This window comes from Euprymna scolopes, chromosome 3, assembly GCF_053919585.1.
Source record: "Euprymna scolopes isolate OS-2025 chromosome 3, ASM5391958v1, whole genome shotgun sequence".
In the NCBI taxonomy this organism is placed as follows: Eukaryota; Metazoa; Mollusca; class Cephalopoda; order Sepiida; family Sepiolidae; genus Euprymna; species Euprymna scolopes.
Genome location: NC_136484.1, coordinates 101,363,400 through 101,376,247, shown reverse-complemented (window position 1 = coordinate 101,376,247; position 12,848 = coordinate 101,363,400).

The window sequence follows — 12,848 nt, the reverse complement described above, 5'->3', positions numbered from 1 at the left end:
CTGTCATAATTTATTTATTTTTTATATAATAATTAAATAACTACAGACAGTAGAGTGTCATCCTTTCGGGATTCTTCCGTGCGTGGTGTCACGATTAACACCAGTCGAACAATTCGAACCGCAACATATTCATATATATATATATATATATATATATATATATATATATATATATATACAGTTGTGCCCGATATTATTCATACCCCTCGGATCTTTGAGATTTCTATAAGAATATTGCTCAAACCAGAAGGTAGACAATATTAAAGGGATTTCAAACAATAAATCAAGCATAAGCATTTTATTTAAACTCAACAAATAAATAAATTATGCAAATTTTAAGCATTATACAAAGAAAAACAATAATGGCACTTGTTCAAAATTATTCATACCTCTCTTACTAATAGTCAATAGCATGCCCTTTATTCTTAATAACAGCCTGTAACCGTTTTGGATATTTATCAACAAGGTTTTTACAAGCATCAACACTCATTTTTGACCATTCTTTAATGCAGTAGTTCTCCAAATCCCTCAACTTTCTAGGTTTCCGCTTTTTAACCTCAGTTTTCAATATGTGCCAGAGGTTTTCGATAGGGTTCAGGTCGGGACTCTGGTTAGGCCATTCCAAAACATTAATTTGATTATCCTCAAACCATTTCTTGACTATTTTGGCAGTATGTTTTGGATCATTATCCTGTTGAAGGACTCAGTTTGGTCCTAAATGGAGCTTCTCCGCATCCTGTCTATGTTTTTTCTGGAGTATCTCCAAATATTGCTCCTTCTCCATGGTTCCATCTATCTTGACCAAACTACCTGGACCACTATCCGAAAAGGAGCCCCCAAAACATTAGGCTACCACCACCATGTTTCACCGTGGGTATGGTGTTCTTTGGGTTGTAAGCTTCTCCTTTCTTCCTCCAAACGTAAGAAGCATCCATATGGCCAAACAATTCAATTTTTGATTCGTCAGTCCACAAAATACTTGGGAAAACGGACTCTGGAGAATTCACATGGGTCCCAGCAAACTTTAGACGTGCTGCAATGTGTTTTCCGGTGTGCAATGGAGTCCTTCTTGGTCTTCTTCCTTTCAGACCATTTTCATGCAGAGTCCTTTGCAATGTTTGCCTTGATATTTTTATGCCAGAAGACTCCAGATTATCTAAAATGTCCTTAGTAGTGGTGGTTGGATTTGCATTAACACTTCTTACAATATTCCTGGTGGCTCTAGCAGACAGTTTCCTTTTCCTTCCTCTACCAATCAAGTTGTTTGTGGTGTGGTGGCTCTGGAATTTTTTGATGATGCTCTGTACTGTTGCTGTAGGGACCTCAAATTTCTTGGAAATTGACTTGTAACGTAAACCATCCTTATGTGAATTCAAAATTTTAGTCCTAAGATCATTACTAAGCTCTTTTTTCTTCCCCATTCTAATAATTTTTATTCTTTTATTGGTTTTCAGTTGATATCATTTTAATTTCTGAAAAATGCAAAAAACGAAATGAAATTAATCAAAGGTTGTATAAAAGCATTCAAAATAAGAATAAAACAGGAAACAAACAGTCAGAAACTCGATTAATACTGAAAAAATAAGGGGGTATGAGTATTTTTGAACATTGCAGATTTTGTAAATAGCTGTATATTTCTTTTATTACAAGTATCCCGAGATTTTAAAATGACGAAAATGATCAGAAGAGGTTTATTAAGAATATGTATCAATATGGAGGTAAACAATAAATTCTTACAAAGTTACACCTAAGAAACTCAATTTTCAAGAGGGGGTATGAATAATATCGGGCACAAGTGTATATATATATATATATATATATATATATATATATATATATATATATATATATATATATATTAGTGGAAATGGTAATTAATAAAAATTGAAGAAAGTGCTTAATACTGTTGTGGAGCAAATATGCTTTTTATTTTTTATTACTGTATCTTTCTATTAAGTTACATTATTGTTTCAGCTACTCGACCGTTTTTGGCCGCCTGTAGCTTCCTCACACTTTTACAGAATTGTTCGCTATTTTGGGATGAAAGGTCAGGGGGTACGAGGAGGGCGAAAGAAAGAGAGTGAGGGAATAAGGGGAAGTTGGGAGGGGGCGCTTGGTATGTCAGTAATGTTTTAGTTTTGGGGTTTAAGGAACTTGTGGGGAGGGTCTGGGAAGTTCGTTTCTGGTGTGGCTGAAGTCATAGGGATACATGGAGGGGAAGGGGAATATGTGGGGGTGGGAGGTGGGGGTTACTTTAAAATTCGAGTCTTAATGTTAAAATTTTTATGCGTCTCGTTGGTGAGATGATTTCTTGGCAAGTATATATTGACCTGTTGGGCGTTCTCTTATGTTTGGAGGCGGGGGGTTATGATTCGGTTTATTTATTTTTAGTTTTTATTTTGTTGTTAATTGTTTGGAGAGGGTTAGCTAGCGGTCGCGGAGACGGGTACACACATGCACACGTACACGCATATATACCTAAAAGAAATGGCCACATGTACACTTACATCCCCGCACTGGCGTGCAAATATATGCACATATGTGCGCCTGCATGCATGGACACCCGCGTTACTCTCGCTTACGTCAAATTTTCTTTAAGCTGCTAACATGTGGGTACGCGTGCGTAGGCATGGATGCGCTCATACACAGATACGTACAGACATCGACTCCCCTGCCCTCAAGGAGGCGATTATACGGGCTCATATGCGCATATTGATTCAGGCATACTTGCACTCCACGCATACAGGCAGGCGCATGCGCACATACAGATACCAATACTCGTGAACACATACATTGACATAGATTCATAGCTGCACGCTCTCACACACTACGTGGGCAGGAGGCAGCGGGAACATATACTTTCACATCCATACACGCATACATGTATAGTAGACATGGTTATACATAGATATGAGCATAAACTCATTCTTAGGGTTCTATACATAATGTTTTCATTTTCATTAGTGGGATTTTTTTGGTTAGATGAGGGTGCACATGGGCATATTTGTATGCGGAGGAGTACGCCGGCGCGCCCATGTGCACCCACAACAATTAATTAGTGCCAACTAAACGGTAAATGGCGGCTACAAAATCGCTTATAATTTGGGGGGTATGCAGGGTTGTAAAACTGAAAGGTAATATGCGGCAAACTATTTCTTCTGTTATGATATAGGGAATATAGTTATAAGGGGGCTGTCGGAGATTAGGAGGGCAATGACTATGAGTGCGTTAAACATGATGCAAAAGATTAAGGATACATATAAATGGCAAAGTGGAGGAGTAAAGAAACCATTACTACTTATGAGCGTGGTAAAGATATACCAATTAATAGTAGGGTAATTATAATAGTACGAAAGATAGTAATAATAATGAAAATTATAATAATAGTAGCAAGAACAAAGATTAAAATAAAATAGAAGTAAAATTGAAGATAAAAATAAAGATAAAGACAAAGTAAAAATGTAAGATAAACATTAAAGATAATATAACCAATAGTTGTTATAAAAGTAAATTCAAAGTTAAAGTTATAATAAAGATAATGGTAGCGGTTATGGTAGTAATGACGGCGATAATAATAAAAACGGCAATAATAATAATAATAATAATAATAATACTATTATTAATAATAATAATAATAATAATAATAATAATAATAATAATAATAATAATAATAATACTAATAATAATAAAATGTTACTACTACTAATAATAATTATAATAATAGCGGTAAAAAAGAAAGTAATAATAATGATAATAATAAAGATAGTAGTAACGATACTACTACCACTACCTCCACCATCACCACCACTACTACTAATAATAATAATGAAAATACTAATAATTATTAGGGGTGCGTAAAAGAAACGGGCACAAACAAGTGGGGGGCAGAGTAGCAGGAAATAAGGTTTAGGAGTAAGTGGTCCCATAAAAAATAAAGTAAAATAAAAGTATATATATATATATATATATATATATATATATATATATATATATATATATGTATGTATAACATATATATACGCATATGCATACATATATCCATATATACAAATACAGATAAAAAAAAATATATGTATTGTTGAAAGGCACTCGACTCCGTTCAGCGTTCAGGTGGCGGTGAGTATCATATCGTGCGGACTGCGTGCCAGCCAATTGTCATTCTGCGTCTCATAAAATGTATTGGCATGAACAAAACAAGCTTGAATAACATGGGTTTCTAACATTCTTGAAGAGTTCGTTTGTTTCTCAAATTAGTTTTAGACATGAGAAATGGAAAGTTATTGATTGGGGCATTTGTGTAAATATTACCGAATCGAACTTGAGCACATATCCATATTATCTTGGGCAGGTTCCATGTTGTTATACATATGCTATTTCACATACACACATATATTGCTTATCAAGGAATTACGTCTATTGTTTCATGCATCTAATATTTAAGAAAATTCCTCCATAGTGTCAAACATGCATATTATGATGCTTGATCTATTCAACCAGCATATATCAGATGCAAACCTTTCTTACTTTTCCCTATGTACCAGACATGATTAGCAAAATACAAGGTTTCTAAAATGGCTTCATAATATATTACGGATATTAGAGCATCATACTAGATACAACTTTAAATATGTATTTTCTTAACTATATTAAAAACCCTAAGGTGGGTAATGAATTAGTGCGTCTTTACGATGTAAACAATTTCATTACTTTTGTCACTAAGCTGGCAATAGTAGATATATATGATCACTTTTCAATATTGTAGCTAGTTTCATCCCTTTCAATCCATGAGTATTTATACGTAAAAATAGGGAAATCGACACTACATCTGTTAGAATAAAGTGTAATGTATCGTGGCACAATGGACGCAGACTATTTTCGAAAGAGTTCCACAAAAGCCTGAACATTTTAGATCATTGTACCAGCCTCACCTTGTATTCGTGGGAAGACAAATAAAGTAGGAGAAAATATACAAAAGCCAGTAATCTTGCCAGGGCGTGGCTGACTTATGGATGGCTGAAGGGATCCAAAATTGTTTATTTAACCGGATGCAAAATTAGTAAAGATTAAACCTGTGTACTTACATCAAGTTTTTAAACAATGAGAAAATGTATGTTTTTGATTTTTAGCTTGTATGCATGTCTCTATTATTCCTCTCTTTTGTTCTCCTATAATTACATCACACTTATGTGTGTCTCTTGTAGAGAAAGAATAACTGTATTGTATTAAAAATGTTTGTCTTACGCGTCGTCAAACACACCTGTACTCATCACAATTTGAGTCTTATCGCAGACGACGACGGGCGTGCGTCGAAATATCACCGGGCATAACATGCTCTTTAACAATTGATATTGATGAGATAAAAATGTATTCTTTTTGTTTGCTGTTTAGTGCTGCAATATGTGAAATGGTTGCTTGTAAATTTTAATCTCTCTGACACCAAACTTCTCTCTTGTTATCACCAACTTTCTTCAACCTTCTCTCCCCAATTTAAATTAATGTATCTGGTCTTCAGATAGCACCATGTTTTTACAAACTTCTGGGACTGAAATTCATTTTTGACCTGAAATGGAACACACACACACATCAAATGCCTCATCAGGATTCGCGGAAAATATTTAAACCATTGTAACTACATAAGTAGGTGTATTACTGTCGCTGCAACCAGGTACCTTTATTCGAGTTAAATACGCCCTCGAATGAAGTATCGTTGTCAAATCTGCGCAGAAACTGACAAGAATGACTTATGCTTCATTTACAGAGTTTAAAAACGATATTGTGATCAAGTAGGTAATACACTTTTCTCTTCCCTACGAATTATTTCTTACTGAAGAGACTGTTGCTTGCTTGTTTCATCTCTATCGTTCTTTTTATGGCAAATGTTTGGTTTTGCTTCGATCAATGATGCTATGAATTAAAATATTCACAAAAATAGTCATCAAGCCGAAACTACTATCAATAATTTCCCCACCCTATGTCTGTTACTAAACCTTAACGTAGATTGCGTGAACAAACAGTTTTCTTAACATTGCCCGATCTTGAAACGATGTCCAGCTTAAAAATAGTCGTCGTGTTGTCCAACTTACACCAGTAATCAAATTATTAAAAAATGTTACTATATTAATGCGATATTCTTCCAATGACTTTCGGGTATTTGTTAACACTTATCTTTGAGGGGTGTCCGGCCATTGATAAGTGGTGACTTCTTTTGTAAAAGCAATCTAAGGTAGATTCAAATAGCGTAAAAAGAAGTAGCATGTTATTTTTCATTTGTGAAGCGTTCATATTAAGCAATTTTCCGTCCGTCAGACTCCCACTTCCGTTTGTTTTAGTATTACAATTAATCTCGGTATGGTTTTAGTAAATACTCGACGTTACTTTACATTAATCCCCCACGTCTAGAGTATGTTAAGTAGTTGCAGAACATTAATTAGCATGCCTACTATTGACAAGTAAACATGGAATTATGGTCCTGTGAGGGTTTCATAAAACAGAATAAACTAGGTAATTCATGTTAACAATTTACAGACGAGAAGAATAAATACAGCAAAATGAATGTGGCTTCACGTCAGTGTGACAGCAAATGCCTGTGACTTGTATATAACGTGTGCTAACGCAGAAAAAAAACATTTTCTCGTTTTTTTAATAAATAGAATATTTAATTATTATCCAGTGTAGAAACACCAAAACCCTATGTAATACAACATATTTTATGCTATGTTGGGCTTACCGTATTCTAGCACAAGATGTTATCTCGTCTAGTGACGCAGCTAGAAATGCGTTAGTCCTTTTAATTGAGGCTACATCGCTAAATGACACACTATTTCCTGTATAGCAGTGTTTACAAATTACTATGCCGTTTTGGAATGTTCGGTCAGAGTTTACCTGTAAAATGAATTATTGACATATTTTGTTGTCAGAAACCTTGGAAAAAAAGTCTGAATGAACTCGATTGTGTTCATATGGGTGTCTGTACGTAACCATACCAATAGTCTAACAGGAAAACTCTATATAAAAGAAATTGTTACAATAAAAATGATGTGTATTTCCATCGATATTCGTTATTGTGATGAATGTTTATCGATAATAGCCTTTAGTAAAGAGAGCAATATACGGTATGCAGAAACGGGGGGGGGTAAGAGATTTAAAATACTTATGAGCGGTGTAACGATAAAGAATTAATAAAGGTCTCGGATAAATAGCTGGTACTTGTAAATCCCGTGAATATTTTTTTTGTTTTTCTAAAACTGCCTGCCTACATACATACTTAAATTTATTTAAATATGCACTCCATTAAAAACGACGAGGCATGCATCCGCACAGATTATATATATATATATATATATATATATATATATATATATATATATATATATATATATATATATATATATATATATAAATAAAGAAAATACGCGGGCGTTTCTCTGGAGCTCTTTCGGCTATCATATCATCAGGCGGAAAATCGATAGCGTAACAAATTAATATTACCTCGAAAGTTTGAAACGTTCTAATGCGGAACTAAAGAGCTCTAGAGAAACTTCCGCGTATTTTATCTAAAGCTTAGTACAAAGTTTGTACCTCCAAACATTTATATATATATATATATATATATATATATATATATATATATATATATATATATATATGTGTGTGTGTGTGTGTGGGTGTATGTGTGTGCGCGTGTATTTGTATGCCGTTTGAACGTGTGTGAGAGGTTAATAAAACAAATTAAAATATATGTGTTTACAAGTTAGATGTATACATTCATTGGATCCAGCAAGTTATCTTAGAAACTTAGAGATGACAATGTAATTGTAATTACATAAATTTTCGAGGTTCTCATCCAAGATTGCTGCGCCAACTGATTTTATCTACACTGGTTTATCTTTCAACGTTAAAGCAGTGTGTCTATATATATATATATATATATATATATATATATATATATATATATATATATATGTCTTTGTCTATGTCTATGCGTGTGAGTGGGTATGGTGTTTTTAGAAAAGGGCATATCATAATCCACTGTATCCCTTATACAAAAAATTACTTGAAATTAAATTGTTTGATATCCAATTAAAACCGACTAATCTATAATCAAAAAAAGTTAGTTGTAGTTTGATCACCATTAATGTTTCTCACGTATCGATGCGCATATTGATTGATGTAAAACAAAAAAAAATAGTTCATCCCGTACAAGGGGAAGAGAGAATAATAATTATAATATATCGAATAAACATCATATTTAAAAAAAAATGAAAAATGCAAACGCTATATTATCAGGAAAAGAGTAATGTAAATTATAATATATTTAATATGTGATTCTTGAAAACTCTCACCCGGAAATGAGGAAGGATAATATGTCTAAGCGAAGCGATTCTTTAATCGGATTCAAAAATGTCGTGTCAATGGGAAACGACAATCACGTTTTGAACATTTAAGGCTAACCACGTACAATGGGATTTTTACTAGCGTGGCGCGTGCATTGACAATCAGGAGATATTCGGTCGCTGTTTTCACTCAAGGTTAACTACCCTGTTAGAAATACGTGCGTTCAGAAAGCAGTATTGAACATTGTATTCGATCCAACTTTTACTGTAAATTTAACGCATCATCTACTCTGTAGAACGAATTGTGCGTGTTTATGTTTGTATAAAACTATGTATAGAAACACAAAGCAAAACGATAAGAAATGTCCTTCCATAATCGGGTAGAAACAATTTCAATCGATGACAGAAGTCGAGAAAGAAAACGGCAAGTTCGATAGCTTCTTCCGCTGAACTAAGAAAGATATCTATCACTGTTTATAAAAAGCCAACAGTGATTTTCTTTGGATTGGAGAATCAGAAATGATAATCATGATTTATATAGCCAAATTTACTTACCGAGGTATTTATACGATATTTTATAAATATTACACCGACCACTGGAGAAATAAATATTGCTGTAATTTTTCACATACAAAGCTATATCATAAACAATTGATAAAGAGGAAAAAGGGAGTTTGCAAAGCGAAATTAACTAAAATTATATACGATTTTACATCTAAATATCTGTATGAGCAATACTGAATGCACTCTGAGTGCTAATGCATTATTTAACTCCAATATGTACTTATTGTTTAATACACTAACTGAAAATAAATGGAAAATAAAAGCACATAAGAAACATTAGTGTTTTTATTTAATGTAAAATGATTAATCGGATCGAAAAACTCAGAGTTTATCGATGTATTTGAAAAAAGACGAATGGTCGCGGGCTGTTGAATATGTTAAGTTTGGGAGAATCCGTTAAAAACTAAAAAACACTATATAAAACAGTGTCAGACACCCACTGATTATATGTCATCGTGACATAGAAACCCACCGAATATATCAGCCTGACAGTATTTTGTATTGTTTTTTAGTGTTAAATCATTTCCCAAACTTAACATCATCAACAGTGTCCGCCACCATTTGTATTTTTTAAATACACTGATAAACACTTTTTTCCGAGTCGACTAAACATTACAGTAAATAAAACGGGGTTGTATTACTAAACACAGAAACGAAATAGTCGTCGAAAAATAAATATAACAAATAAATATTAACAAAGTCAAGATAAGTTACTTTTCTACCTAACTGGTTAAGATTTAAGGTTGTTATTTAGTGTAAAATGTTTAATCGGTCTTAACACATGTAGTGTTTATCGGTATATTTGAAAAATACAAATGGGGGCGGACCCTGTTGAACACGTTACCTTGTGGAAAATTAGTTAAAAGTAAAAAAAAAAAACTATACAAAATACTGTCAGGAATTCACTTAATATATGCTACCGTGAAATAGGCAACATGTATTCGGTTGTTTTTAATAGTATTTTGTCTAGTTTTTTTTTTTAGTTTTAACTCATTTTCCCAAATTTAACATTTTTGATACAGAGTCTAGTGCCATTTGGAATTTTCGAATATAGCAGTAAACGCTGTGTTTTTCGAGCCGAATAAACATGTTATATAAAAAAAACTAAAAAAAATTATCCATTTTGGTAATGAAGTAACATATCTTGCTTTTGATAATGTTTGTTATACATTTATTTTTTGACAACTATTTCGGATCTATATATACAGTCGTGCAAACCCAATAAAAACACTAAAAATTATCCAATTAGGTAGAAAAAGTAAATAATCTTGCCTCTGAAAATATTGATTTGTTATGTGTTTGTTTTTGTGGACAAATTTTTCAAGTCTTTGTGTAACTGCAAACCCAAAGGGGGTATTTTTCTGTCAAATTTTATTTTTGGTACCGCGCTTAAATTTAAATTTCATTATAACTTTTTAAGGGGGGGAGGTAATTTTTTTACATTAGGTCCACCTCCACAATTTTCGACTATGCTGAATAAGAAAATCTCATTTAAAATTTGCAGAGCCAATTAGTTTTCGAGATAAAAAGACTAGTACAATACACTATAATTTATTGGCGGCCATGAATAAACACACCCTACCTTTTCATATTAAGAACGGCTTTTGAAATAAACGACACCCATGCCTAACCACGTGTTTTAACCTTTTATCTGTCTTTCCTCTGTTAAAAACTGCTTTTAGAATAAATACCACCATTCTCCCCATATTGTGAACGGATTTCGGAATAAACCCCCCAACATACCCATGTTAAATATTGTGGAGGTGGACCTAATGTGAATATTTACATTTTCTTTTTTTTAATAAATTGTTAGTTGAAAGCACAGAATAGTGGCAAAACACCATCCCCTCCCCTGCGTAAGAATGGATGAAAAAAATAACGGTTTTGTTTGGTAGAAACTTTTCTGTATTTCACCTAAAAATTTCTGGTGCTAATGCGCTTACTGATCCGCGCTACTTTTAAAATCGTATTTCCAAGTTTTATTAAAGTTTTAAGATCTGATTTTTATTCAATTGTAAGGTTACAGTACAGAATAGGTACAAGTCACCTTCCTCTCCCCATGTTAAGAATGGCTTTTAAAATAATGCCGTTATTATTTCAGCACGGATCACTCTCTGCATGAGTACCTAATAGTTTCATTTACTTTTTTCAGCCATTCTTACCATAGAGAGGGGATGGTGTTGTGTAACTATTCTGTGCTTTCAACTAACAATTTATTATTAAAAAAGATATCGTGAAATTATAAAAAAATAAAAATATATTGTGAAAGTTGATTTTAACTTGAAAAAAAAAAAACGTGAACGGCGCGTTCAACATTGTAGGCGCAGCTTATTTCGCAATGAGGTCACGTTAGTCGATTAATGGGTGTTACTGATCTGCGCTATTTTTTATATCGTATTTCCAAGTTTAATTAAAGTTTTTTATGTTTTTTGGTATTTTTTTTAGATTAGGTCCACCTCCAAAATTTTCTTTTACATGAGGACTTGTATAGGTTTCCGACTATGCTGAATACGGAAATCGTATTGAAGTTTTTCAGAAGTAAGTAGTTATCGCGATATGAATAGTTACGTTATGCATTGTATTCTTTGGCGGCCATCTTTGTTACGCGCGTAGATTTGTTTATGACGTGCGCGCAGGCGCGTAAAAAGATGGCTGCCAGAGATTACAATGCATTATACAACTTGTTATATCTCGATAACTACTTATTTCTGACAAAATTTCAATGCGATTTCCGAATTCAGCATAATCGAACACCTATAAAAGTCGTCATTTAAAATTAAACTGTGGAGAGGACCTAATCTAAAAATTTACCGTGTTTTTAATCAATTGTAAGGTTGAAGTACAGAATACGTACATCCTCATGTTAAGAATGTCTTTTTAAATAATAACATTAATATTTCAGCACGGATAAATTAGTGCATGAGTATCCAATTTCTTTAATAAAGACAAACAGTCATATGTTCTTATATAATAACAACTTCTGTAAAAAAATGAAAAAGAAAAAAGTGTACTTTGAATTTTTGTTAAAAAAGATTTTCTTAAAAAAAAACAAAAACAAAAAACCCTGGTAAAAAAAGCAAACAACAAAACATTAATCTGCACTCATGCAGAGAGTGATCCGTGCTGAAATAATAACGTTATTATTAAATAGCCATTCTTAACATGGGGAGGTCGAGGGTGTTTTATACCTATTCTGTACTTTAACCTTACAATTGAATAAAAGCACACCATGAAACTGTTATTAAATGGGGATATACGATTTAAAAAATAGCACAGATCACTCTCTGCATTAGCACACAAAGGACAGAATAGTTAGAAAACATCCCCCTAAGAATCTTAAGAATGGCTTTCTAAATAATGATGTTAATGTTTCAGTACTGTTCCTTGTCTACTTAAGGTTAACTTTTGTTTATTAAATTGTTACGTGAAAGTACAGAATAGTTGCAAAACACCCCTTCCCTTTTAAGTATGCCTTTCTAAATAATAACGTCATTATTTCAGTACGGTAGCTCCTCTGCATAAGCACCATGTTTTGTTGATTAAATTGTTAGGTGAAAGTTCAGAATAGTTAAAACATACCGTCCCCATGTTAAGAATGTATTTCTAAATAAAATTATTTCAGTACGATATCTTCTATGCATAAGTACTCTCTATTTTGTTTATTAAATTGTTAGGTGAAAGTATAGAATAGACGCAAAACTCCCTCCCCATGTTCAGATTAGCTTTCTAAATGATAACAGTATTAATTCAGCAGGGTACCTTCTCTGCAAAAGTACCATCTTTTGTTTATTAAATTGTTCGGTGAGAGTATAAAATAATTACAGAACACCCTCCCCTTCCCATGTTAAGAATGACTTTCTTAATAACATTTCAACACGGTACCTTCTCTGCATAAGCACCGTGTTTTGTTTATTAAATACTTAGGTGAATGCACAGATTAGTTACAAAACG